Raw genomic sequence first — 25,000 nt, 5'->3', positions numbered from 1 at the left:
TGAGCCCAAATGACTGAGGGAGTATCTATACAAAGATGATGTTACAGAGTTTTAGCTTTGTACGGCAGCTTAGTCTCTCTCTCTCTCTCTCTCTCTCTCTCAGTTCAAAATGTTGAGATCCAGCAACGAGCAAAAGCAAGATAGCCAGCAACAAGTTAAACTGCAGACCAGTTTAATGCGGGTACTGGTCTCCCGCTTTATGTTTTTTTTTAAAATCAGAGATTTGCTTCTCCTAGAAAGGTTGCCTTCACCACGGCTTACGGGAGCCCTCTTTACCCCAACACACACACATTTTATATATATATATATATATATATATATATATATATATATACACATGGTGCTAATTGGCTGTTGACCCCGAAAAAACGTTCATTTCACCTTTGGAAGATCTTGTTTTTAATCCTTCAGGGAGACTAGCCGCCCTCCTCACCAAACAAGTCTGGTGGGGGAACCTGTTTAGTCGCCGGTGGCCCGAGCATGAGGCAGGTAGTACTGGATTACATGGCACCAGTAGCATATAGTATGACCTGACATACAATATATATATATATATATATATATATATATATATATACATACACACACAGACACACACAGGGTGACCCAAATAAAAAGGGGCCCAACTCCAAGTAGTAAAGTGTACACGGGACCCGTTTATTTTGGGTCACGATGTTTATATATATATATATATATATATATATATATATCAGTAAATTTTGAAAATATATATGGCAGTTAAGCTGCACATGATTTTCCGCGTTTCATTCATGTAAGGAATGTTTCAATTCCGTGCATCCATTCAAAAGTGTTATTGGTATATGTACACACACACATATGCATAAATAAATAAACATTGAGAATTTTATTAATAGTATAAAGTACTAGAAATTCCATGGAATGGCACATAGATTTAATCAACATAAAACCGGTATTTTTTTCTGGATATGACGGGGCCGCCGAAAGTAAAGCAAAACCGGAGAAGCATAGAAATTGCACGTCTCCTGATTGTAGTAGTGTTTTCATATCATAGGGGTTTTCATCGTTCAGCTGGCAATTATCCCAGTCTTGTTAACCCTTATTTTCGAGTAGCTCTTGGCCTTGATAAATGCTGACCCATAATATTAAAAAAAAAAAGAAAAAAAAAAGGAATTTTAACAAACAATCTTCGCGCTCGATTAGAGAGATGAAAAGAAAGGGTGACTAGTTCTATTAGAAATAACTTTGAATTGTTTCTTGACTTTGAACTTACACTCACACAAAGTTTCTTTTATATATTAATAGATATAGAGATTCTATGGATGGTTATTTGAGTCACATTGTAATAAGGAAAGCCCATAGGGAGAAGCAGATTCATGCCTTTTTGTTCTTAGACCATTAGTGTCAAATAAATACACACAACATCAATTTGGTGCTGGATATGACCTTATATCCAGTGGTGAGGCCCCAGGTTGCGGGCTTTGGAGAGTGTGGAGCCACCCTTTAATTGCCATTGCTCCCAGGTCGACTCTGACCCGGAGTGGTAGTACCTATAAGGGTCCCAACTATGGGTTAAATAGAATCCGACTTGAAAACAAAAAAAATATATTCTATTAAAATTTTTTTCTTCAAAATCTTTGGATTCGGCATTAAATAACCTGAAAACGGTTGATATGCCGTAAAACAAAAACAATCACCCAACGACATCAACTTGTTTGGCAATTATCTGGCTTTGTTTTTATGCTGTTTTACACTTCCGTTTGTAACTCGCAGAATTATCATTTTTTCGCTCAAAAATGTTAAATTTCTAAATACTTTCTTTTTTTCCTTCCCCTTTTAAAGCCATTGTTAATAATCTGGTCGTTCATTGTGTTAGAGATCGCTTAAATGTTGCTGTTCGATTTGCCCCGAAGAAAAAGTGTCAATATTTTCATTTTTATTTCATCGCTCTCTCTTTTTTTTACTCAATCAGTTTGAATCCGAACAAACAGGGTAAAAGCAAGGATATAACAACTGACAAAAGGAATAAAAGAACGTGGAAACAAAAAAAAAAGACTCGAGTTTGGAAGATAAATGACATTTTAATTCTGACTGAAAGCCTCTTCAACAGATTCCAACCATTTCTCTTTGAATTTTCTTGTCAAAAACAAACGTTTCTGTTTTCGCAATGTCAGTATGCTTCATTGGTTTTTATTGGTTGATTTTAAACAAAAAAGTCAACACCGCGTCTCCAAGAACCGGTATTGAAAGATTAATACCACGCTTTTCACTCTCTTCTTAGCTAGAGCCACCCAGAATTGCTCAGACGGCAAATTAATATTATTATTATTATTATTATTATCATCATCATAAGGATTCCAAGTACGTCTGTAACCGAAACTATGTTCTCATTGATGGATTCATTCAAGTTTCCTTTTATACATACTAGCACGGTGACGCAGCGTTGACCAGGATTGACTGATGATCAACAACTGTTTCACACTCCCATATTTTTATTGTCATCGAACTCGATGAAATCGCCCAATTTACAATCAAGTAGATTAATTACCTGCTCTAGTTGGGGACACATCGCGATGCACCTGGAGGAATCTTCACATGTCTCTCGTAGTGACTAAGTTCACGATATATTGAATGTTCATTGCATTGTAGAGAAACAACTGTTGCTTTCATAAAATTATTTTTATATATAATGGTTTGCATTAAATATAAAACGCAAAAGTCAAGTATCACGCTTCAGTTGTGCTCTAAACAAAAACATCCAATTCGAACGCGCGCATGTTATATCCAAGAACCTACTGTCGATTTTATATGCTGTGATAATGGCTTGCATTTAAGTTTAAAAAAAAAAAAGCAAGCACCATTGTGGAATTGTGCTTTAAACAAAAACATTCATTTCGAACACGTCCCTGTCATACATAAGAACCTACTATTGATTTTATATGTTGGGCCTTTCTACTTGTGTGGTAATAAAACTTCTCAAATGCGCTTGTGATGTTAGACTGTTCCTTCCTTCATCGGGCTATTTCGATTATTGATACTTATCGAACACATTCCGAAACAAAACCTATCTAAGAACACTGCCAGGCAGATGAAGTGGCTTTGTGTGAAATCTCATGAAAATTGAATCAGCCGTTTCCGAATCAATAGGGAAGTAACTCACAAAGTTGTTGTTGTTGTTGTTGTTATAATAATAATAATAATAATAATAATAATAATAATAATAATAATAATAGAGACGAAGATTAGCACTTCTGAAGTTTAGATTTTTCTGCTTTCCTTTTTGGAAGAGTTCGAATCGAAACAAATGATTACGAAATTTATTAAAGGCCAACGAAACTTTTCGAAAAAGAAATAGACGAAAAAAAAAAACCTTCAACGCAGTAACTCAACAAAAAAACATTAGTTACCGTAAGATTGATTGAATTATATGCCTCTTATTTTAATGAACGGTTTCTTTTAAATGCAATTTTGAAATAAGTTATATCAGTTAATTATCAATACTCTAAAAATGTATGAAAATAGTTATTAAAAACGTGCAACATTTTTAAAGGGAAGGGAATAGTGTTTTGTAATTACGATGTACTTTCACCTAATTATTTAATAAAAAAAGATACAGTAAAATTGAATTTAAAATTTATCAAGAAATAGCACGATCCGTATTTTGCATAAGTACCTTGTTTTTTTTTGTTCTTTTTTTTTGGTGGAGGGGACAAAACATTTTTCGTAATAAATTAGTGGGTTGGTTGTTTTGTTTACGGCATATCAACCCTTTTCGGGTTATTTAACGCCGAATCCATATATTTTGGAAATAGTATTCAATGCTGTATCCAGTTATTTTGTAGAAGGTTTTTATTCTTCAGGCTCTTTGTATCTCAATCGCTAGTTTGTAGCTTTTGGTTTGGTCTTAATAAATTAAAATTTTAAATAATTTAAACAAGCAGTTTCCAAATGAATTTAGATTTATAAAATACATTAGTAGAAAAATCTATGACATTTTGAGAGGGGGGGACAAACAAAAATTCTTGGCAAAAGTTCAATGAATTTCGTGATTGTTTCCACTTATCCTGAGCCGAACTCTTTCAAAAATAAAAACAAGACTAAAATGCGGAAGTATCCAACTATTCGACCATAATACATCAGCAATCTATTAAGCACGAATAAGATACGACCATTTTGCATCTTCCGCATAAATAAAACAATAGATGTATGTGTGTGCGTGTCCGTAAATATTTAACAGAGAAACTCTTAATTTACTGATTAGGGCTATGACAACAGTATATTCTTTACATTGTTTTGACTCTCGATTGTGTATCCGTTGATATCTTGTATGCTTTTTTATAGAGTGATGGTGTTCTTGATTGATCAACTGTGTCAAACTGTGTGCGATATATACTTGAGAGTCAAAACAACGAAAAGAATATTCAGTTGTCATAGCCCTACTGATCAAATAACGCTTACAGAAATTATCAGGAAATAGTAATCATACAGCAAGGATGATTTATACCGATTAAAATCTTTGTTTGGATGAATGAATAATGCGTACAGAAATATGTCGGTAAACCGAAATGCAAAATATTCATTTCAAAGAGTTCCCCCTCCCAAAATAGAAAATAAAAACGAAAGAGAGGGGAAAAGAGGGACGTAAAGAGAGATAGAGAGAGAGAGAGAGAGAAAGAGAAAAAAGAGAAAAACAGTGAGGGACAGGTAAATAAGGGTTGGTTGGTTGTTTTCATTTTACGGCATATCAACCATTTTCAGGTTATTTAATGCCGAATCAAAAGATTTTGAAGAAAATCTTGTTAATAGAATATAATTGTTGTTTTCAAGTCGGTTTCTATTTAACCCATAGTTGAGACCCTAACAGGTACTACCACTCTGGGTCAGAGTGGACCTGGGAGCAATGGTAATTAAAGGGTGGCTCCACACTCCCCAAATCCCACAAGATGAGGCCTTACCACTGGATATAGTTTAAGGTCATATCCAGGACCATATTCTATAGGAGTTAGAAACATTTTCAATTCGGCGTCAAATCATCTTCAGGAGAGAAGCAAACGAACGTTGGACTGAGAAAACTGGACCAGAAAGAAATTAATGGCCGCAAATGATCAGAATTCGCAGACAGCCAGGGTGTTTTTGGAGCGATTGGCGAACCACATAAGAGGTGGGTATTTGGAAGAAGGGTGGTGAGTTCGTTAAGCACTTTAGAATAGTTTTACTAGTTTCGAAAACAATATTGAATTTCACACCAAAAAGACGAGAAAAATTAAAATAAAATAAAAAATACATAATTAAATTCTCTTATCTTTAATGATACATGCTTAACTGAACAAAAATCATCTTTAGATATATGGAATATCGCATTTTTAAATTGAAAGTAAAATATTTATTTACGAAAATGAAAACGTGTAAATTGCAATTAATTTTCTTATTGTATATACATATGAAAAGAAATAAAGACAGACATGGGCGTAGATGAGGGAGTCGTTCCCTTGTCCCTTCTGACGCCCAATCTCATGAATTGAACACGAAGGGCAGTTCCGTGTCGTCTAGGCTTTCTGTATTAGAAAGCATCAAAAGATGTTTGAGAAATAGGTTTCCGCTTTGTTTTCCATCGACTCGATTCTAACATTGCGTTTCGCGGAAACTAATCATGCGGGGTTCAATTTGCTATTCATCTCGCGCGCGAAATATTTGTTATCAAAGTTCAAAAGAGAATAAAATGGATTGATGTGACTTCAAATCAGTTCGAGAATATTAGCCTCATTTGTTCTGCATCAAGTCACTAATTAATCGAAATATTGGATTTTTAAACTCAACCGAAATATTCATCATCGATAACTAAACCATGTAACTCAACTATGTTCAATAAATCAATAAATAAAAATAAACGATTATATATATGATTATTTTACATACTAGCAGAGAGACTCGATGTTGTCGGGGACTGAATGGGAATAAACGAAGGTTTCAAACTTCCATATTTTTATTGTAATAGAAATCGATGAGATCGCCCATTTTTTAAAAAATGAAATCACTTGAGTGCCTGCTGTAGTTGGGGACTCACCGCGGTGCACCAAGAGCAAGCTTCACATACCTCTTCACAGTGACGTAGTCCACAAGACACTGTAGTGAACCTACTCTTGATTTTATAAAAATATTTTTTTTATATATAACGGCTTGAATTTAAGTTTAAAATGAAAAAAAGGCATGTATGGTTCACCTTTACCATAAAGAGAAACATAACGGCATGATCACATTGACACACCGGTTCCTGCTGGATCACCGAAGTTAAGCAATGTTGAACCTGCTCAGTATTAAATGGGTGACCATTTGGGACTTTCATGTGCCCTCCGCTTATCTCGGCATTGTTTCCAGTCGTCTTGGTCTTCTCCTTACCACTGGACGCAAACAGTGCCGATTGAGGAGAGGTGTGGTTGGGCAACCCTTGCCTCACAATTACACGCGCTGCTGCCCCTAAGGGGTATCCATTGTCTTTCAAGACTGAACGGAAGCATGGATGAATGGATGAATGGATGGATGGATGGAAAGAGAAACATTCATTTTGAACACCCCCTTGTCCTATACAAAGAATCTACTGTTGATGTTGTATGCTAGGTCTTCCTTCTTGTGTGGTAATAACATTTCTCAAATGCACTGTGATGTTAGGCTGTATAAGGCATTAACTTTGGTCAAAATTGCCTATTCCTTCTGTCATCGGATTTTCTCGATTCTCGATAGCTTTCGAAGTACACCGCCAGATACATGGATTATATTTGCATGAAATTTCATAAAATTCGGCCATGTCGTTTCGGAATCTATAGGGAACGAACCATACACCCAAACAAATGTTCTTTTTTAATTTCATTATTGAGATGAGTATTATTTATTAATTTATTCATTGCAGACTTATTCTCATCTTTCTTTTAGTTGTGGTTTCACGACGTTTCGGCCCACTATTCCTGTGGCCTTCGCCAGGTGGTAACCGCGACGGGAAAGGAACTCCAGATCTCCTAACTGCATCCTCAGCAATTACTGCCATCCATAGTTGTTGTCGTCTCGGGCGCAGTGTATACAGAGGTTGAATCTCTACAGTTCCATGTTAGAATTTTCTGAAGATAGCGGTTTCAATCCTACCCAAAGCCGGTCAGAGGTTTACTTGAACAAACGTGATGAGACGACAACAACTATGGATGGCAATGATTGCTGAGAATGTAGTTAGAAGATTTGGAGTTCCTATCCCGTCGCGGTTACCACCAGGGGAATAGTTGGCCGGAACGTCGTGAAACAACAACTAAGAAAGATGAGAATAATAGTCTGCAATAAATGAATTAATAATTTTTTTTTATATATAAAAGTAGATAAATATCATTTTTAATAAATATTTTTATTAATTATTACTCCTCACATTAAAAATCGGCCTTGTGCCTTATTTGCTCAGGGGGGGGCAAATAAATACCCTTTTCTTGGCCTTTTGGCCAAGATCAAAGTGTAGTATCTGTTCCGACAGATACTGCAAGCTATGACTAGCAAAGACCAGATGTGGGGGCAACCCCACATGCCTGACCTTTAACCAGCTCCCATTTCCCACCTCTCGGGAGCTGGTCCCCTTTTTCCCTTCCCCCTCCCTTCACTCCTCACATTAAAAATCGGCCTTGTGCCTAATTTGCTCGGTGGGGGAGCAAATAAATACCATCTGTTCCGGCAGATACTGCAAGCAAAGACCCTATGTGGGGGCGACCCCACAGATAAGACCTTGGTCAATGTAGGGGCAACCCTTCATACCAATTGTCACTATCCAGCTCCCCTACTCCCCGGGGAGTTGTTCCCCATTTCCCCTTCACTCCTCACTTTAAAAATCGGCCTTGTGCCTAATTTGCTCGGTGGGGGAGCAAATAAATACCATCTGTTCTTACTACAGGCTGTACTTATTGTGATATAAAGTGGGGATCACTTTTCTGTATTAATTTAATGTAAAATGACCACCCACTTTGCAAACAGTCAGTCTCAAAGCCATTCAAGTCATTCACCAGATCATTAAACTTGTTTTTGAAGAATTCCAGTTATTTTTTAAGCATTCAAGCCATTCTTAAGGTCATTTAATTCATCCTTAAGTTCATTAAAGTCATTTACTTTTTATTTATTTAAGTCATTTCAGCCCATTTTTCGGGCATTTTAGTTAATGTTTAAGAATTTCATGTCAATCCTACATTCACGCATTCATTCATTACACGAGAGCACGCGACTAATGGCTATCGGCCATGTTATATATATAGTAGAACGTTCAAAAACGACATTATTTTTGCAACAACCTAATATTTTTGCGTATTTTATGACTGGGCAGCGTTTGGCGGCGTTCTAGTAAAAAATATATTGCATAAGCACAAAACACTTATCCGTAGATAAACATTATTCATAGAACTTAATTCTTCCTTTTTTGCGATAAAGTATTTTTATATACTAGCAGTTACGCCTGGCTTTGCTCGGGCCCTATAAACTGTTCATAACTTTACGTGCATATATCATAAAAGGTTTGATTCATATCCAGGTATCCTACATCTAAAATTTCAAGTGTTTAGATCCAAAATTGGCGGAGGAATTTCTTAGAGTCTGGAAAGGTAAATTGCTTCACTTTTGACCTCTTGGCAGACATATTTTCGCCCCAAAACTGGTTCAAAAGCTTGTGCATTTCTGAATACCCTTTATGTAAAATTTAAAATGTTTGACCCAAAATTTTCGAAATCGTTTCAAATCTTAAAATTTGACCCCTTGCCAGCCTTATATCTGATTACCCTTTATGTAAAATTTAAAATGTTTAGACCAAAAATTGGCTGAATAATTTCGTAGCGACCGCAGAGATCAATTTTTTTTAAAAACTTTGGCCCCTTTGCATTTATTTTAGGCTCAAATCAAATTTAAAAGTATATTTCATCTCCAAGTAACCTACATCCAAAATTTCTAGCGTTTAGACTAAAAATCGGCAGAGGTAAAGCTTTCAACGGTCAAATCGTTGAACTTTAACACCTTGACAGACGAATTTCTGAGCAAAACCCAGGTAAAAAGATTTTCCCAAACCTCAATAACACTTATGTCGAATCTCGAGTCTGTAGACTGAAAATTGATAGAGTTGTTTGGGAGGGAAATGTACACCACACATAGGCACACACACACAATTTCACTTTGATAGATATATAGCTTTATTCGTACAGGATTCATTTTGAAACTACTTGGCCAATCCTCATAAATTTAGCACAATATCATCTAGGTGGAGACCGTCGGGTCCACTACGATCAGAGCATGCTCTGTAATCTGACCAATTCTATCCTAGTGACAATGACGAACATAAGATATTTCAAATGATAAAGTGTTAGCTATAGATTTCTTACAAACAAACAACTAGTGGAATATCATTTAGGCAGCTACTAACATCAACAGCTGCCTTGTCTGGGAATTATAGCGTGATAGGTGAAGCGGGTGTTGGGTGTGTGGGCGATGAGAGATGCATATTGTAGCATATCATGTTTGTTGTTGTTGTCTTGTACGTGTAATCATGCCAGCAGTTCCAATACAGGCAAATTCACACTGATACTCTTATCTATTTTTATATTACCCGGATGTTGAAAAAAAATATATATATTAGGTTTGCCGAAAATATTAATATTGAAAAAAAACAAAAAAGAAAATATATATATATCTCAACCATACGATGAAAGGAAACAGATATAAAAAAAACACCAAGAAATACGTTTTATTTTCTTATACATTTACTTCGATAAACAGCAAAGAATCAATTTTTTAGTTTAAAATGAAATCGTGTATACTATGAAATGATATATTTTAATTCACTCCACACACACATACATTATATATATATATATATATATATATATATATATATATATATATATATATATATATATATATATATATATATATAGCGTAATCATGAAACACTAGTGTCTGTAATTGAGAATATATATATATATCGTTTTCACCCGAAAGAAGACACAGTGCCACTTTGATGTAGGAGGGTGTGATCAGGTACATATGTTGCAGGGATACGATGAAGGGAGTTGAACAGCAAGATGTCTGTTCACAGGACGGGAAAAGAGAGAGGACGGGGAAAAGAGAGAGGACGGGGAAAAGAGAGAGGACGGGGGAAAGAGAGAGGACGGGGGAAAGAGAGAGGACGGGGGAAAGAGAGAGGACGGGGGAAAGAGAGAGGACGGGAAAGAGAGAGGACGGGAAATAGATAACCGGAAATACAAAGAGAGAGAATAAGAGAAAGGAGTAGATCGAGATAAAGAGGAAGGAAGACTTCTGCATGTCAGTACAGTTGGGGAAGCAATTCCAAAGTCTAGCAAGTCTGGGAAGAAACTTATAGAGTAGAAGGGTTTCTTATATATAGGGGCATCTACTGTGTAGGGATGGGACTTTGTTGCTTGTCGGGTTTGTCGGGGGTGGGGGTACGACGAGAGGCTACAATGGCTTGTAGTTCGTCGAAGCATCTACCATTAAAATACTTGTAAATCAAGCAGAGGGATGCAACATTTCGTTGATGGGACAGTGGTTGCTTAGATGACAGTTAGGCAGGGATGCCAAGTGTTGCCCGGTCGTAAAATACGCTTAAATATATTTTAATCTACGCAAATTTCGTATTTATTATTATAGATTCAATTATTTCATATTATATTGTACCTAATCTATAGTCATGCTTTCAAAATTAAAAAAATATATATATTATTCCAGTGCAATCACTTAGACTCGAAACCGAAACCAAAACATAAAACACAGTTTCATGATTAAAACTATGTCTACAAGCAAAGACTGAAGTTCAGTTGTACTCAATATGGTTGGACTGTGGAAAAGTGTATTTTATTAAACACAAGCTCGTTTCGTAGACTTCCGTTCTGGTGTCACCTCTAATCCAGAGGTGCCACTTAAACTATTTCAGTAAAACAACGACTTTGATTATGTAACAGGCAAACGGCCAATATCTAATCAGCAGCCTTGCCTTAGAAATACACCTAATGTGGAACTGATTGTTGGGGACGTATCCGCGACTAACACCTAACGAAACATTGGGTAACAACACGAACGGTATATAACGGATAAGAAAGTGTTTACTTACAATTTGGTATCAATTTCTATCTTTTCAACGAAATAACAGTGGAAAACATTCTTACCTGAAAAAAAAAGAAAAAAAAAGAAAGAATTATAATAAACAGGATTAATTTTTCAAAAACATTCATCAACAGTACTTTTTTTTTTCACTCCAAATACGACATATTTCCATTTGGAACGTAAGGTGATACTATCTAGGATGATGTCTAACAGGGAGATATTTGTTCACATTACATTTAAAATTATGCAAGTTAGTACAGTCAGAAAAGCAGAAACCAGGGAATAAAGTTCAAAAGTCCAGCAGTCTGAAGTAAGAAATTAGAAGAGTAGAAAGCTTTCCGGCATATAAGGACCTTACCAGTGAAGGGGTGGGGTTTTGCTGCTTCTCGTGTTAGTTGCGCGTGTGTACGTACGTCGAGAGGACAGAAGTGATATGAGTTCATCACAGCACATTCCATTAATACACTGGTAAAACAGGTACATTGATGCGACATAGCGGCGATGAGACAGACGTTTGAGCTTGGCCGAAAAAAATTGTTAACATTTGATTTTCAAAGATATTTCAGCTATTTTATATGCATTTGAAGTTATATATAATTTAATTTTATAGGCAGAGAGAGACAAGGCTAGCCGAAGAGAGGATGGCATATGCGAAGAAAGAGATGAGACGGGAAAGAGAGAGAGAAAGAGAGAGAGAAAGAGACAAGACGGGAAAGAGAGAGAGAAAGAGAGAGAGAAAGAGACAAGACGGGAAAGAGAGAGAGAAAGAGACAAGACGGGAAAGAGAGAGAGAGAGAAAGAAACAAGACGGGAAAGAGAGAGAGAAAGAAACAAGACGGGAAAGAGAGAGAGAGAAAGAAACAAGACGGGAAAGAGAGAGAGAGAGAAAGAGACAAGACGGGAAAGAGAGAGAGAGAAAGAGACAAGACGGGAAAGAGAGAGAGAGAAAGAGACAAGACGGGAAAGAGAGAGAGAGAAAGAGACAAGACGGGAAAGAGAGAGAGAGAAAGAGACAAGACGGGAAAGAGAGAGAGAGAAAGAGACAAGACGGGAAAGAGAGAGAGAGAGAAAGAGACAAGACGGGAAAGAGAGAGAGAGAAAGAGACAAGACGGGAAAGAGAGAGAGAGAGAGAAAGAGACAAGACGGAAAAGAGACGGGAAAGAGACAAGAAGGAAAAAAGACGGGAAAGATACAAGACGGAAAAGAGACGGGAAAGATACAAGACGGAAAAGAGACAAGACGAAAAATAGAGACGGGAAAGAGACAAGACGGGAAAGAGAGATCGAGAGAGACAGGACGGGAAAGAGAGATCGAGAGAGACAGGACGGGAAAGAGAGATCGAGAGAGACAGGACGGGAAAGAGAGATCGAGAGAGACAGGACGGGAAAGAGAGATCGAGAGAGACAGGACGGGAAAGAGAGATCGAGAGAGACAGGACGGGAAAGAGAGATCGAGAGAGACAAGACGGGAAAGAGAGATCGAGAGAGACAGGACGGGAAAGAGAGATCGAGAGAGACAGGACGGGAAAGAGAGATCGAGAGAGACAGGACGGGAAAGAGAGATCGAGAGAGACAGGACGGGAAAGAGAGATCGAGAGAGACAGGACGGGAAAGAGAGAGAAAGACAGGACGGGAAAGAGATAGAGGACGGGAAAGAGATAGAGGACGGGAAAGAGATAGAGGACGGGAAAGAGATAGAGGACGGGAAAGAGAGAGAGGACGGGGAAGAGAGAGAGGACGGGGAAGAGAGAGAGGACGGGGAAGAGAGAGAGAGGACGGGGAAGAGAGAGAGGACGGGGAAGAGAGAGATAAATAGAGAGAGAGAGAGGACGGGGAAGAGAGAGATAAATAGAGAGAGAGAGAGAGGACGGGAGAGAGAGAGAGGGGAAAGAACGAGAGACGATGACGGGATAGAGATAACCGGAAATACAAAGATAGAGGGAATAAGAGAGAGGAATAGATCGAGATAAAGAGAAAGGAATGAGAGATAGACAGCAAAAACCAGAGATGGATGAGAAATAAAAGAATGAAACAGAAATGACAAAGTGTGTGTGTGTGAGAGAGAGAGAGAGAGAGAGAGAGAGAGAGAGAGAGAGAGAGAGAGAGAGAGAGCACGTGTTATCAGCACATTTTAAAGAGAAGTGCAAATACAGGAATAAAATAAAACCATGGAAAATGAAAGCTATCTGCAGGACAAGTTGATGGCATAAATTGAATCCTTAATGAGTTGCAACCGGTGTTGCCATAAGGGAAGAAGGTGTGCGGAATCCAGATTAAAACTTTTGGCAATAAAACAAAAGCACAAGAACTAATCAATTTGGTATGCATACATTTCGCTTTGACCGCTTCGGAAAAGAAAAACCCGTTGTCCATCATCACCCTCCAACCTCGTTTTACCATCACAAACCGGCCAGCCATGACCAAAGCATAGAGCATGGTCATTATTTATCTCTGATATTGCTAAAAATATAAAAATAGGGAGCCAAAAGAGAGGGAAAAGGATAGAAAGTAAATGAGATATTGTTGTCCGACCAAACGCATAAAAATCTCAGCAAAATTGACTCAGATCGAGATGAGTTGCTTTGAAACTGAAAGTGAAAATAGAATATGAAAAAAAAATAATAAAAGAAATGGAAATCAACTCAGGTTGAAAGTGAAACTAGAAAATGAAAGTGAAACTGGAAAAGAAAAATGGAACTCAACCAAAATTGAAATAGAAAAACAAAATGAAACTGATGTGTGGACGTGTTTGATGTCTACAATCTCTAATCAGAGTCATATAGGCTATTACATTTAATGTGGGGAAACATGTCCACCACTACCACCAACAACCACCATCACCACACTCGCCTACGCTCTTTTCTCTCAAACCTTTTCGTGGTACTAATGCCAATGGATGGTCACTGAAAGCAATACCAATTCTATTGACTTGACTTGGCCATTAAGGGAGGAATTAACAGGAACAGTCTAAGAGATTAGACAGAGTTTGGTGAATTCATTTGCTTTGATCTGTGTCATTCTGCTTCCAATTTTGCTAAATTGAAGTGCGATAAGTAGGATGCGTTCTTTGAAAGCACCGCACGTCGCTAAATTATTACAGCACCTTTTGATTGAAGAGAAATCTATAAATCTGACTTGTCTCTAGAAACTTTCAGAAAAGTGCAAGCAAAGTAATTAGTTTTGCAGCAATAACATTCCTGGAACTAAAAGGCTCATATTTTACCATTCCTATCGGAATTAGTCGTTTATTTCGAAAAGGATATGGCGGTGGTAGAGTTTACGGTATATCAACCGTAATTTAACCATTATTTATTATATGCCAAAACCTTATGTTCTTATATATTCAGTTGGCCAAAAAATTCGTTCGTTTTTTAAATTTATCTTTCTGTTCCAATGAAAATCGCTTTATATTACTATTTTTCAAATCCTGTATTTGATGTGGAGAGTATGTTGACGTCAGTATGCAATAAACTTACTTAGGAGTTTTATTTTTGCTTGTATTTCAGCCGTTGAAATGAAAGATCAAACGGAATATCACAGACATCTGATACTTTTTACTGCAGAAAAGGAAAAAAAAAAGCTACAGAAAACTTCATAAAGTTATACCGTGTATGGGGGGAATGCTGCTACAAGACGAGTGTATCAGAAAAAAAGATGATCGATTCTAAAAATAGAAACATTTCTGCGAGAAATGTCTCTCGACCAAAGATAGGAAGCTGTCAGCAAGTGAACGCCAAACCCACCACAGATATCCTTAAAATTTCTAGATTGAGGTTGGATGATTAATTGTATAAATATCTATCTCTAATATTATATAAAAGTCACTTTGTGTGTGTATGTGTGCGAGATTCCTCCCCATAGGTTCCGAAACAGCTGACCTTATCTTTCGAAAATTTCACACAAAGCTAATTTATGTGTCTAGCCGTGTTCTTTGTACAGAAATTCATCCGAGGAATATCAAAAATCTGATTATAAAAATAAACTTAATTCTCTTATAGATAAAAAAGAAAAAAAATACAAGGGAGTATTTTATGTTGTACCGACCATAGGAAATAAAATAAAAAAAAAACAAGTAAACAATTTGCAGAAATCGAAAATATTCCATCTTAAAATAGGTTTTCTTTTATAGATAAAATAAGAATTTATACAGGGGGGTATTTTATGTTACCCCGGACAAGAGAAATAATAAAATCTTAGCAAATCACTAACAAAAACAGAATTATTGACATGTGGAGATATAGCTCAGTGGTAGCGCATTCGACCACAACTCGAATGATCTCATCTTCAAGCCTGGGTGTACTTCACCATTTTATATTATTTTTTTATAATATTAATGAGGTGAACTTACGGTACAAGACAAGGTATAGCAGAAAATCGACGCAAAACATTATTTCGTTTGCATATTTTAACACTAGACATAAATTTGAAGTAACTTTTCCCGCTCATTCATCGTCAAACTAAATTTTCAGCTGACGTGATATTGTAAACAAACACAGACGGAATTTGATGAACGATATTATCATTATTCTTTTTTAGAATAATTATTCCAAATTATTTCTCGTGATATATAATAATCAATAATTAATTGATTCTATAACAATGTATTATTATATAATCAATAATTAATTGATTATATAATAATACATATGTAATCTTCATAAATTAAAATATGTTTAAGCGTATTGTACGACCGGGCAACGCCTGGAGGCCAGATATTATATACTAAAGCAATGTATACGATTTCGTTGATCGGTTACTCTGTTCTGTGGGCGTATATAAGAATCGTTACAAAAGTTAAAGCCTCCTAATTTTTTTTAACTTGTAAAGTCTAAGAGCTTTGGGAGCGGCCGTGATGGCATAAAGACGAGCGATATTTTTTGTTCCAGAAGTTATTTTTCTACCTAGTCACCCAAGTTTGCAATATACACTATTTTTGTCTATTGTTTAAACACTTTTTAATTGCACATTTACTTTCTAAGAAATGACTTTTGCCAGCAAATCCGAGTAAAATTAAACTTCTAATGTATCTACAGGTACTTTGTTTTGTATTTCCTTTATCAAAACAGTCTACACCCTGTGCCAGAATTATATGCAAATCGATATTTTTGTTCTAACTCCAATAGTTTTCAATGAAAATTCGTGAAACTTCGCACGTTACACGGCACTGATAACGCGTGCACAAATATAAAATTTTAAGCTGATCTGCGCAATAGCGAGTAAAGGCAGCCATTTTGGTGACTTGCAGCTTTTTTTCAGCGTGTCAACTTTATATGCAAGATGGAACGTAAAGGTGCTTTAAGTCAGGCTGAGAAGTCTTAAATTGTTCAAAGACTCCCTAATAAGATTTTCACCTTAGAAATTGCCAAAGAATTACACCGTGATCATCGTACGATAAAAAATGTATTGTACTAACCCTCAACTTTGCAACGGACGTTCTGACAAAGGAAAAATTTGTAAGAAATACCATCTGTCACGGCGAACAATGAGCAAGATCTAGAGAGAAGTTCGACGTAACCTACTTGAAACTAGAAAACAAGTTTTTGAAAAAGCTGACGTTTCTGATGTGCCCAAATAAATTCGTTGCCATATCCTGAGGACGATTGCAAAATTTTGAAAGGCAGAGGTCTGCCCTCAATTGAATGATATGCACAAGAAAAAGAGGATGGAGTGGACAAGAGATCACATGAAGGTCAATTTTCAAACTGATTTGTTCACCGATGAGTATCGAGCGACGCTTGATGGACCCGATGGGTGTAGGGGAGCATGATATCATAATGAGGGTCTACGTAAACAAGGGGGTAGTGGTGTGATGTTTTGGGCTGCAATCATTGGCAATGAGCTGGTAGGACCATTACGAGTCGCAGATGGAGTGAAAATTACCGCCAAATTCTACATTGACTTCATTAAGGAACACTTGGAACCCTGGCACAAGAAAAAATTGGCATTCCGGAAAAAAGATGAAATTCATGCATAATAATGCACCGTTTCATTCTGTAAGGATAGCCACTGAATAGTTGGAGAGAGTTTTTGCCAGACATAGGAAAATAATGCGATGGCCAGCCTGTTCTCGAGATTTAAATCCCATCGAAAATCTGTGGAGCATCTTGAAACAAAATATTTACTCCGGAGGAAGGCAGTATACCTTCAAGAATGACCTCTGGGATGCTATTCTGACTTCTGCCAAAGACATTTCATCAGAGAAATCGAAAGTTTGACATCTTCAGTGGACCAAAGGCTTTTTGCTCTTGTCAATAAAAAATGGCAATTATATAAGATATTGATTGCATTATGAAACCATATTGAAGTTGTTTGTTCTTTATTATTGTTTTCTCAATTTACAAATTCCTAGAATAATCTATGTTTCGATGATCTATTAGCACTTCACCATGTTTTAGCATTGGTTTTCATATAAAGTTTCATGCTGAAAACAATGCAAATCACCAAAATGCCTGTCAATTGTTTATTACTGTGCAGATTAGCTTCAAATTTTAGATCTGCACTTGTGTTAATGTTGCCGTATAACGTGCTAAATTTCACAAATTTTCATTGAAAATTACCGGAGTTGGAACAAAAATACCGATTTGCATATAATTCTGGCAGGGTGTATGTCTGATCCACTGGTACACCTTAAAAGTCGCCGGCTTTCGTGACTGTCATCCGAAAGTCTAGTACAATATCAAGACTTCCAAGATGTTATTTCTAATATTTATTTTATAAACCAGTCAATCCTCTGTCTTGTAACTGTATCCCCCAGTAATTACTGGCTTCAATAGTTGTTTTGGTCTCTCCACGTTTTTTGGCCAACTAATCTTCCGGCTTGCTTTAGATAAGATTGACAATGCTATCTTCGCATAATGCTCACCTGGAAATGCAGAGATTCAATTCTTCTACCCATTGCTCAAAAGACTACGAAGTGAATAGAGGTGTTGGATCTTTACGGCCCCGGCTGAGCATTGTATGAAGATATAATATAAATCTCGCATGTCTGTTTTAATGTATGTATGTATGTATGTATGCCTAAAACTTTCGACAGAGGCGCCGGATTTTCACGAGATCGATATCGTTTTGAAGTTCAACATTTCGGACGGTCAATATCAACAAATTGGCTAAAAACATTCATTCCTTCACCCTCCACTGGACATTTTTCTACAGGGAAGTGTCGCTTTTTTCGCCGATATTTTCGAAACTCATCACTTCTTTTCGATTGATTAGCCTTAATTTAACATTCGCCACTTCCGCATTGGCGATGGGCACAACAGCAAAGACGTCAGGTGTTTTCACGTTCATTTTCTCCTTCGCGATACGGGTTCGAGCCTGCCTGTCTACTACCACTTTTTTTGCTCAACACACACCTCTAAACACCCGAAAAACGCCGGGTAGCCAGGCTAGTTTCTAATATGTACTTTATCAACCACTCAGTCGCTGGTCGACAGCTACACTTTAAAATCAGAGTTTTCGTTATTTTCATCCATTAATACAAGAACATCTCAGTGTCTATCGTTAATATATTGCTTCAGCACTAAAAATATATTCACAAATAATGGTAAGTGTTTAAGACTATTGAGCAGTCAGGATGTCTCCATTGATAGTTTGCTGCTGTTGAATTTTTTAAATGGATTGCAAATCCATTAAAATTGAGCGATCTAAATATTATTTATAATAAAGTCTTGTTATTTCTAAAATGTTCAAATATAAGAGGAGATATTTTGTCAAATCCGTTCTCTGCAAGAATGACAAAAATCTTGCTAATTTACTTTCTTAGTTTTTAAAACTTTAATTGCGCAACACAATTTCAAACATGCATAAGTGACAAGATTTTATTTTTACCCTTCTGATTTCTGCTACAATGAATTGCATTTTCTCCTTCGATTATTTTGTTTTTATTTTGTGCACATTTAATGCAAAGGATATTTTAAAAGCTAATAAATCCCTCATCTCAAAAGGGCATGCACAAATACATTCACTTTAGCTTTCAGATAGAGTGGAAAAAATTATTCATGTACTCTCTAAGCTATGTTAAGACATAAAAAATATGAAGTAAATTCTACAGGGACCGGATAAACGTAAAACAGATTTTGGTTTACTGTGTTTAAAGCTACAAAACAAACTGTAAACACACAGAAACAAAATAAAAAACATAAAACTAAACCAATAAAAAAATAAAACTAAAGCAATACAAAAAAAATCAAATAAAAACTAAACCAATACAAAAAAAAAATAAACCCATACAAAAAAATAAAAACTAAACCAATAAAACAAATAAAACTAAAGCAATACCAAAAACACGACTAAAAACTAAACCAATACAAAAAAAACAAAAATCAGATAAAAACTAAACCAATACAAAAAATAAAAACTAAACCAATACAAAAAAATAAAACTAAAGCAATACCAAAAAAAAAAACAAATAAAAACTAACCAATACAAAAAAAACAAAAATCAAATAAAAACTAAACCAATACAAAAAAAACAAATAAAAACTAAACCAATACAAAAAAAAACAAATAAAAACTAAACCAATACAAAAAAAAACAAATAAAAACTAAACCAATACAAAAAAAAACAAATAAAAATTAAACCAATACAAAAAAACACAAAAAATCAAATAAAAACTAAACCAATAAAAAAACAAATAAAACTAAACCAATAAAAAAACAAATAAAACTAAACCAATAAAAAAACAAATAAAACTAAACCAATAAAAAAACAAATAAAACTAAACCAATAAAAAAACAAATAAAACTAAACCAATACAAAAAAAACAAATAAAAACTAAATCAATACAAAAAAACAAAACAAATAAAAACTAAACCAATACAAAAAATAAAAACAAATAAAAACTAAACCAATACACAAAAACAAATAAAAACTAAACCAATAAAAAAAAATAAAAATAAACCAATACAAAAATAGCGACTAAACTTCTGCGGACTGTTATCCTCATCTTATTCACGTTTCGGCCAACTTATCCTTTACCCTTTTTTGGTGATCTTTCAGTGATTAACTAAATAACTAGGATTACATTAATTTCCGTGCTCATATCGGGTTCCGTGGCGAAGTGGATAGAGGCGTTGAGTCTTTACGGTTCCAGGTGAGCACTGTCTGAAGATACCGGTTTCAATCCTACCCAAGCAAGAGGATTGGTTTGCAAAACACGTGGAGAGAGAACAACAACTATAGAAGGCTGTAATTACTTGGGATACATTTACAAGGAAAAACATTACTATCTCTTCGCAGTTAACAACCTGAAAAGGGCCAGAGGATACGTTGGCCGAAACGTGATAAAACAGCAACAACATCAACTAAAAAAATGAGGATAACTGTCCACAATAAAAAAAAGTGAATAAAAAATCTATGAAGCCTCGGATCACAGGATTCTAAAACAATAAAATAAAATAAAATCTAAACTAAATTTAAAAAAAAGCCAAACCTTATTAAATCTAAGTAAAAAAAAAATGATTAAATTGAACAAATAAAAAAAATAACCAAAACAATTTTTAGCTGATGTTCAAGAAAAAATAGCTTGCTGAACTAGCGGGAACTGTGGAAATTCCACAGCAGCACCTTTCAAACATAATGTATTGCTGCTGCGCATTCTGTGATCATTCGGCGTGAATGGAGTACCTGCCATATTAGTAGCTTTTTCAAACCGTAAAAGTATTTATCTAAGTAATCTGGTTAATATAGTGTCAGAATATCTCTACTACTATATAAAAGTCACTTTATGTTTGTGTGTGTGTTCCTTCCTCATAGGTTTCGAGACGGTTAAGCCTATCTTTTGCAAATTTCACACAAAGGTAATTTATATGTCTGGCAGTGTTCTTGGATAGGTTTTGTACAGAAATTCATCCGATAAGAATCGAAAATCGAAAAAATCCGATCGTAAAAATAATATTTCTTTCTTATCGATAAAAAATTTTTTACAAAGAATATTTTCACTTGCACGGACTAAGGAAATAATAACATTTCATTATATATATATATATATATATATATATATATATATATATATATAATATTGTAAAAAACAGAATTATTGACATCTGGAACTCCAGCTCAGTGGTGAAATATTCGACTACAGATCGAATCATATCCTGTTCAATCCCGCGTGTACCTCAACATTTTTCTTTTTAATGTTTTATTATTAACAAGTTCAAGTTACGATAAAAGAAAAGGTACCATTTAAAATCGCCGCAAACCATTTCTTCGTTTGCATATATTATTACTAAACATTAATCAAAAGTGATTTTTTCAGGGCATTCATCGTCAAGCCCAAACATCAGCTGAGGTGATCTTGTAAACAAACGCAGACGGAATTTGATGAACTACAATATTATTATCTTAATTTCTTCTTTTTTTTTGCAAATTAGTCCACTGGACACATTATTCCTCGTAATAAATAATCATAACTCGAGGATTGATTCTGTAATAATACACATGCAACCTGCATAAATTAAAATATCATGTTTAAGCGTATTGTACGACCGACCAACGGCGGGCGTAAAGCTAGTATCTTATAATTAGGAATTATCTCTAATACTCTTATAGGAGTCTGTGGCATATTTCCATTGTATGGATACCCGGCGCTAACGGAAACCCCATGATATTATTATACCATCTTTTGACGGACCAGATACTACTCTTGAATCCTAGCCAAAAGATGAAGATATATTTTAGTTTCACGTACGGCCTAAAAGCTAAATCATATTTATTTTTATTTTTATTTATTGCATCTATGGTGGTCGGGAGATCCTATTTATACAAATGGAGAATAGACGGTGATAACATACTATGAACATTCAATTAGCGCATCTATATACTAATTTTATCTTTGTAGTATATTATCACCGATCCTTTTTAATAAATAGGATCTCCGATCGAATAATTTATAATATAGAAAGCGTGACAAACGTACGTACATTAAATGTACTACGTTATTAATATAGAGATTAGACCAGAATTTTTTCATCCACAATTTGGTTTGGAAACATTCCGATATTTCCTCGATCGCTCTCGCTCTGAAAGAGACGCACGACCTGACAAATCCTCTTTATATCCGAGCCACAGTAATTACTGACGCAGGTTTGTAAACAGCTTTGAAGAGCTAAGATTAGCACCATTACAGAAATTCGTCGTCGGCGCCAAAAATACTCACAAGTCTCAAAAGAAAATCATCCGGGAAATTTGTTTTCCCTGCTACCCGAGTGAACATGTTAGAAGATATCCGAAAATTACAGTCATCGATGTGAACGCAAATGTCAAGCAAGAATTAAGCAAGATATTCCTGTAAAATCGTGCAATTTTCTCGACGGATCTTTCAGTGAATGACTAAATTAGGAGATTGCATTCATTTACGCGCTCATCTAAAACACACTGCTGGTGCAACGGCGCTTGACGACATAAACTAATACATGGACGTGCGCTTAAAACTTTAGTAAAAACATTTTAAGATTTATTTACATAAAGTTTGCCGCCTGAAATATCGCGATATAAAATTGGGCACCTGAAATATCGCGATATAAAATTGGGCGCCTGAAATATCTCGCTATAAAGTTGGGCGCCTAAAATATCGCGATATAAAGTTTGGGGCCCGAAACATCGCGATATAAAGTTGGGAACCCCGAAACATCGCGATATAAAGTTGGGAACCCCGAAACACCGCGATATAAAGTTGGGAACCCCGAAACATCGCGATATAAAGTTGGGAACCCCGAAACATCGCGATATAAAGTTGGGAACCCCGAAACATCGCGATATAAAGTTGGGCGCCTGAAATATCGCAATATAAGGTTAGGTGCGCAAATATCTCAATATTAAAATGGGTACGTGAATATCTCATAAAATGAAGCTTACGAACACCTTGATTAGTATAAAGTTAGATATGTAAATACTTCTAATGATATAAACTTAGACACGCGATTATCTTTATAATGTTAGACTTTGGTCCTCATTATGAGTGCATTTTTTTTCAGCCTTTCAGTCTATATAAGTTCGGATATTCGTCAGGTATAAGTTGTTCAAGTCAGGAATCTAGCGTATCGAATACAGAATCATGTAAAATTTGTGACGGCACTCATCTTCTGGAACATTGTGAGAAAATACTTTAAATGAGAAGAGTAATCTGAAGAATTCAAATACAAATTATCGATCGTTATATACAAAAATTGGAAAAATTTGATTAGAATTAGTTTATAAAAGAATTGCACTTCTCAAATACCGGAGGTTATCTTTCGGCACCAAAATTAATAGTATATGCGCCATTATAAAAGTGGATTTTTTTCTCTTTTGACTATGGCATATTGTTGGTCCTGTGCAGGACAAGGCGGTCCACCTTTCAATGCTTTTCCATTCTTTATTTGAAAAAGCGTTAGTTTATTGCTAATCGCCTGGAGTGCCACTACTGGGTAATGCCCCCGAGCCTTCCATACATTTTTCGCTGGCCAGATTGCTCCTCCATTAGGACGCTGGCGCTTTAATCCTACATTTTTAGTCTTGTGTTACATCATTCCGCCGTGGGAAATAGGTAAATACTTCTAAACTTATTTTTTAATAGGTTCATAATTTAAACAATGTTTTTTAAACGCGATAGTTTCTAGAATTTACTATTCCTCATCTTCATAGCTGTTGTTGCTTCATCACGTTTCGGTCGACTTATCCTTAGGTCTTCTTTAGGCGATTAATAGCGACGGGATAGGAATACAGAGTTTTGTAACTTATCCCCAGGAATTACTGCCTTCCATAATTATTACCCCACCACTTTTTTGTCAACTAACACTCTGGCTTGGTTGGTTGGTTGTTTTTGTTTTACGGCATATCAACCCTTTTCGGGTTATTTAATGCCGCATCCAAAGATTTTGAAGAAATTTTTTTTTAATAGAATATATTTGTTGTTTTCACGCCGGTTTTTATTTAACCCATAGTTGGCACCCTAGCAGGTACTACCACTCATGGTCCGAGTGGACCTGGGAGCAATGGTAATTAAAGGGTGGCTCCACACTCTCCAAAGCCCACAAGCTGGGGCCTCACCACTCGATATAGTTTAAGGTCATATCCAGGACCTTTGGCTTGCTTAGATAGGATTGAAACTCCCATCTTTAGACAATGCTCACTTGGAACTGTAGAGAGTCAACGCCTCTATCCACTGCGACAGGGGTTTTCAATCCTACCCAAGCAGACAAGAGAGTTAGTTGGCAAAAAACAAACAACAAAAACAAGCGAGACAATTATTATTGGAGGCATAATGATGACAATAACTATGAGCATACCGTTACAAGACTCCACAGTTAATCACTAATAGGTCGGAGGAGGAGTTGGCCAAAACGTGGTGAAAAAAAACAATAAACAAATATGAAGATGTGGATAATAATCGTAAAAAAAAAAAAATGAAACAAATTTATGAAGCCTCATCTTATAGATCTCCAAAAATAAAATAAAAAATATATAATAATTAAAATAATAAATAAAACATAATAATGAAGAATAATAATGTTCTGTGAAGTTTTCAAACTCTGATAACGCGATCTTGGAAACGGGTGCAAGACACTTGATTCTCGCTATAGTTTCGGCATATTACTTCAATCGGAGACCTAGATTTGTTTGTGCGTGTCTGTGGGCCGGGGTTGGGATCGAATAGCGCCCTCTTTGGTGTGAAGTGTGGTATCGCGACATGCTCTTCTGAACAAGCTTACTAGGACCGGACAGCTGCCATTCTCTGCGACGTGTTTATATTATACTATTAAATATTTTTGGATCGTTATCGATATCACTTTGCCGATGAATCGCTGTAACATTGGGTACGTTACCGTCATTATATTTGTTGGTCTGATTCTGTCTTACAGTATGTCAACCCTTTTTTCTTACTTTTGGAAGCATCTTCACAATTTCAACTGAGCCAAACCAA

At 35.8% G+C, this 25,000-nt stretch overlaps 1 protein-coding gene and 1 pseudogene across 1 annotated transcript in view; one reads left to right on the top strand and one right to left on the bottom strand.

Moving 5' to 3' along the window:
- LOC145291948 (semaphorin-2A-like) overlaps positions 1 to 25,000 on the bottom strand; it is a 1,232,857-nt gene that overhangs the window by 707,810 nt on the left and 500,047 nt on the right. The gene's annotated exons all lie outside the window — the stretch shown is intronic.
- On the top strand, positions 7,434 to 7,588 carry LOC145292512 (U2 spliceosomal RNA; annotated as a pseudogene).

Source organism: Euprymna scolopes, chromosome 13, assembly GCF_053919585.1.
Source record: "Euprymna scolopes isolate OS-2025 chromosome 13, ASM5391958v1, whole genome shotgun sequence".
NCBI lineage: Eukaryota > Metazoa > Mollusca > Cephalopoda > Sepiida > Sepiolidae > Euprymna > Euprymna scolopes.
Note: the sequence above shows the minus strand (reverse complement) of the source record. Positions and strands in the feature narration are given on the sequence as shown.